This window comes from Cupressus sempervirens, chromosome 6 (assembly GCF_028749045.1).
Source record: "Cupressus sempervirens isolate cs-2001-9-10 chromosome 6, ASM2874904v1, whole genome shotgun sequence".
Classification (NCBI taxonomy): domain Eukaryota; kingdom Viridiplantae; phylum Streptophyta; class Pinopsida; order Cupressales; family Cupressaceae; genus Cupressus; species Cupressus sempervirens.
The window spans coordinates 662,500,613-662,506,612 of NC_143123.1; positions in this window are offsets into that span (position 1 = coordinate 662,500,613).

The following is a 6,000-nucleotide window of genomic DNA, read 5'->3' on the forward strand; positions in this document are numbered from 1 at the left end:
GGTAAACCTTCTCACCAATTGACTCTCCAAGTTGACGCTTTTTACAACAAATTACACTTTATTTATATCTAATATATATAATCTATCAAGATGACATTAATGTCTTGAAATATATTCAATTATATATTTATTAGAAGAAAAAATACACTCCCTTCAATTACTTGGTTTGTTATTTTATTTTAAATCTTTGATAAATTGATATATATTATAGGTTTCTTTGGCAAAAAAATGCATCATCCAATCCTTTGCACAAATTTGACAATCCTTAGTAAACTCATAGAATGCCTTACAAGCTTATATAAAAACTCATTTTGATTATAAGGGATATTTCTAAAGTCTAATGATTGATATGTTTCAAGGGGGAATAGTCCTCTCCATTAATTTGTGCCTGTTGTGAATATGGAACTCATGATCTTGAAATTTCATAAGGATATGTGTGATGGTACGTAATAAACACATGAGATTTTTATAAATTCTTACATTAATCATTAAGATTCCTTTTAATAATTTCTCCACCTCTTTCAAAGAGGAAAAACACTTTTTCTCTCTTGGGTATACTCCTTAGCAAAGTCACTTTGATTCGTATTCATATAAAATTTGATTACTTTTGATTGTTAAAGTCACTACCTTTGTATGAGGAATTTTTTGCTAGTCTTCTAGATTCATAACTCAAACAGAGTATAATTCTTATCTCACCAAAGGTCCTGAACAATTCCTTGCTCAACTCCCTTGCAGAGTCACCACTCTATTGGTTCATGATCAATAGATTGAAAATTTCTATGAGTATGCCTTAATGTTGAAACCTTCCCAATGATTTGTCCATCTACTATGATTACATGAATTGTGATTGAATTCCCATGTTCTTCAAGTGTAAACCTTTTTACTAGTTGCCTCTCCAAGTTGGTGTTTTTATATATATAAAAGATTACACTTTATTTCTGTCTAATATTTATATAATATATCAAGATGACATTAATGTCTTGTTCATAATTTTTTCTTATTCTCTTCAATTACATGGTCTATTACTTTATTTTAAATCTTCTACTTTTATAAATTTGATTGATTTTATATTGTTCTTCTCGCTTCTATTTAAAGTAATAATTGGTTCCACTTAAAGTTTAAGACCAGTCCCTTATTCTTGTTGAGCACAAAGTCACTTTATCTCAAATCTTCATGTATAACTTTGCAATACAACTTTTCAAACAAAAAATTAAAATGAAAATTAATTCCTTGAATTAATATTTGCAAAGAACTAATTTTATAAAAATGATTTACACTACATTTGCAAAGAACTAATTTGATAAAATTGAGTTGCAATTGAGTTACACTACAATTGCAGAGACGCAAATTGAGTATTTGTATTGTTTTGAAAATAGAAAAAATATATTACATTGTGATATGATATTGTAGAATTCAAATGGGTTGCTTCTCTTTACATTTTACAGTACACATATATTTGTGGTTGAATGGTTTTCACATTCCTTCAGAATGAAAAGACACCATCATATTAAAAAACACCTTCAAAAAATTGATCAACTAATTAAAAAATAGAGACCTATATTTTGGATTTGAGCTTGGTCAGCAATCCAAAACACCTCGTGAAAAGATGAGGTTTTAACTGGAGCTTAGAAATCAGATTTTCTGAGCTAAGTCTTTTTAGACTTTGAAATTCAATCATTTTTACAGCAAGCTGAAATACCGACATTTTTCAAAAATGTTTTCTTAGAGATTTTCTTCTGATATAAATTTTTTAAATCGAAGAGCGTAGCTTCTTTGATATTTCTCTTCCCAGTTAGTCTTCGATGAGAATGATAAATATCTCCTTTGAAGATGTCCCTTTTGATGTAGTATTTTTCATCCAACAATTTTGTTCTTTGTTGACTAGTGGCAATTTTGGATCTCTTCGACCAACTCTGAATTACGCTCTGAATTTGTTGTATGAATGAATTTAAGTTGGAATCATTTTGGTAATACTTAGCTTTTGCAATGGTCTGTAATGGTCAACATTTCAAAATCCCATGTCAATGCGATGTTATCGAACAATACTTTGGCAACAATCAATTCAATTCCAGCCTGATCAACCATCACTGATATCTCCAGTCTCCAGATTGATGATATTATAAGCATCTTTCATTGATCATAATAATTTCGGTATAACATACAACTACGAGAAATTTACATCTCATTGAAACCCCTATTCTCATCGAAATCCTTTACATAACTCAGGATTTTTTTAATATAATATTTATTTGCTGATTTGGTCTCATGGAAACATATAGTTTTATTGAAATACTTTCCACCGCTTGCCGACGTGATTTCTTTTTATGAAGTATAACATGCCAATCAAGTTACGTTTTTGTCTCATGGATCCACATGTTTTCATCGATAGGATTTTATGTGGAAATGCAACTTACATGAGCTGCCATCTATCACTTTTAACTTCTGGTGGGATTGCATCACATTTATTTGCCTTTCGATGAATTTTTTTTCTGCCGAGGATTGCATTTTCATATTTTATCGATGCTCGAGCTTTCATTCAAACTATTTTCTGACATTGAGTGGGCTTGATCATCGAAAATGCTTTTCGATGAGACTTCCTTGCTCGTTGTAGTCTATTTTCAGCATATTTGATATTATAATTTCATCAAAAAAACATTTCTTTATTTTATTCATGGTAAGACCTTGCTATTGCTGAGAATTCTCAACTAATGTAACCATTTCTCGCTTTGTTTGATGCTTATATTTTCATGTAAAGGACCTTTTCGATAAGACTGAATCCCCTTTTATCGACATTAATAGGATGCCTTGCTCAATTGGTATTTGATGAAACATAACAACCATCTTTTAGATATTTTTTGCTCACAATGCAACCTAATAACTCAAACATGAATTCATTTTAATAAAATCCTGAGCTAAAGCACCTTCTGATATGTGTTGGAATATTTAATGCAGCGTTGACGTTTGCCCCTAGAGCTAAACGCTCACCTACCCCTTTGACGTCCAAAACAGACAGAAAAATTAATACGGGTAGGTGAAGTTTTTCAAATTCTGAAAAGAGGGGGAAAATGGTATGTGACAAAAGCAATGTTTATTCATTCATTCATTCAGTCAGATTATTCAGATTTTCAGTTCAGCAGAGCAGAGAAAAGGAAGAAGAAAAAAGTGGTCAGCAAATCCACTTGTTGCAGAGACAGAAAGAAGTATGTTCCGTGTCTCCAGTTGCACGTGACTCCCCTGTTCATTCTGTGAGTTTGTTGTTGTTTTTTTTTGTCCTGTTGAAGTAGTAATTGCTCCAGACACCATTGTATGCAGCCATTAGAGTCGCAGGTTTAAATTTTTTTTTTTTTTTTGAAGTATTAAAGTTGTTTGAAGTTTTACCAGTTTAGAGTTATTTTAGGGTTTTCTAGTTGAAGCCGAATGCTCCCAGATTTTGTAATAGTTTAAATGAAAGATTGAATGGAAAGCAAGCATGCATACTTGAATCTATCTCCCTCTTCTATTCATTGCATTTGACAAGTTTGTTTGAAAGGTTACAGCTTTGGGTTTCTGATTTTAATGGTGAAAGCATTCACGTTGAATTTCTCTAAGTTATAATATTTCAGTTGAGATAGAACACTCGGCACCTATTGCATTTGTGTGTGCCAAGCTCTTCTTGTGCCGAGCATTTCCTTTGTGAGTCGAGCTCACTCGGCATCCATTGGTGTTGAGCTTTCTCCTTTGAGTGCCGAGCTTACTCGGCACCTATTGCCTGTCACTCGGCACCATCAAGTGCTGAGCAATCTGTCACTCGACACCTTCAAGTGCCGAGCAATACTGGCACTCGGCACCTTCATGTGCCGAGCAAATATATAAGTGCCGAGCAAAGTTTTTTTTTTGTTAGAGTTGTGAGTTTTAAATTTTTTAATTTATATTTCTCACAATATGTAGGTGATTCATGGGTCACATACACTTTTTAGGGTTTTCTCATTATATAGACCCCAAAATTTTGCAGAAATTTTGAGCTCCAGTATAGTGGAATATGGTGGTTTCTTTTGAGCAATTTCTTATTGCTGCTCCTGAGCACAATTTTGATAATGGGTAATGCCCTTGACAATGACTAGACATCTTTTGTAACCATGAATATTTCTGCAGACTTATTGCTCCGTCGATCTGCTATGACTGGTGTCCCTATTATGGATGACGTTGGTGAGAAATATATCATGGGTCCTTATAGTGGAGGCAATATTACATGGGCAACTTTAAGTACACATAACCTACACATGTCACTCCCTATCAGCTGTTATCTTTCCCGACATGTAGTTTGTGCCGACAATGGAGGAGAAGTTTATTGGCTTCCAACATGGAGTTGCATTGGGATAAGGAAGTCTTCATTAACCATGTTTGTTTTTTAAGGTGCCTCAACTCTCCCATAGAATCTTTGTGTTTATGGTGGATGGGGATTGATGCCTACTTGTTTTGTTGCTACTGCATTTTTATAGTGGTCATTAACGTATGTCTGAAAGTTGATATATGGGTCTTCCTCAACCTTATTGGTAGTTATAAATCTTTTGTTCTATGTTAAGGATATTACTTAGATCCTCCCAATGATTTGGCCTGAGATGTTCTAGCTTAACATCTTGCTTATATGAGGCCGGCTTGGAAAGGATGTTTTCTTGCCCCCGTCTTGTTGCAATCTAGGGTCTCTAGTGAAGTTTATCCATGGTGTTTTAAATTTGGTGGAAGGAGCATGTGTGGTTACGATACTTGGATCCTTGTTAGTCAAAAAGGGTCTTTTACGTTTTGTTTGTAATGCTTTTCTATTCATGCCTTGTCTATTGTCATTATCCCCTACCTAAGTAATGGGGAATGGTGTTTACACTCACTAATGAAATCCTATAGCCCAAGTGTGTGCCTGGCCTTCAACCTATTGTGATTTTATGGGTTTTCATGTTGGTACTTTAAGGATAAACCTTGGATTCTGTCAAGGTTTGTTGTGCTTCTGTGGTAGTGGAAAGAATGTTCTTGCGGTGACTGGAGGTGTGGAAGAATGTGTTTTGCTTGATGGAAATGTGATGCTCCAACTCATAGAGGGGCTTGGGGATGTTTACGAGTCTTCTTAGCTTCTCCATATTGTAAGTTTGAAGATGATGCCTATCTCAATTTCTGTGGTTGATCTTCTTCACCCTCTATAGTTGGGTTATAATGGAAGTTTTCTCACAATCAGTTTTTTATTTTACTTTTACTAGACTAACCATTTTAGCTAGTATGAATAGTGGCCTTGTTTCTTCTAGTGGCGGTTGAAGTTTGTAGCTGACATTGGAGTTATTCTCATCCCTACTAAGGTGGGGTGTTTTTTATTGACTATGGTAAGGACTTAACCCACTTAGTTTATTTCTTCTTCTTTCTCAATTATTATTGAGGTGGAAGCATCTCTTATGGAGTTGGGGGCTTATTTAATGAAGGAGGAGGCTATTAACTTTGGGTGGTTTTCTCTTTTCGATCTTTGCTTAGTCGTGGTATGAGCTTGTGGATGGCTCTTCATGTTGACAATCTTTTCCTTTTCTACTCCTATTAAAGTAGGCTCCTTGTTTGTTGCAGTGCAAATATTTTTGCAAATGGGGGTGCCTCTTTTATTTGGGGGTGTTGTTCTTTAGTATAGGGTGGTTTCTAATACCACTTTCACCCATTGTGAAGGCTTGGGGAGCCTTTCAAAATTCGTTTGTTCTTTTGTCCTAGTCGTTGGAATGCTAGTTGTCTCTTGTTAATGGACTTTTTCGCTATGTACTATAAGTGGCCAATTGTGGCCCTTTGTTCCCTAAGATGCCTTTTTAAGGAAGGGAAGTAAATCTACTAACAAAGTGCCCTTTGTGCCCTTGACTTGTAATAACCAACACCTTTTGTAATGTGTTGTTGATCTCTTGACAACCCATGGACTATGATTGTGTAAGAGTTAGTCCCCTTGTTTAACTACTGAATTCAAATTAAAATAATTGACTTGGACTTCACAACTATTATTAACAT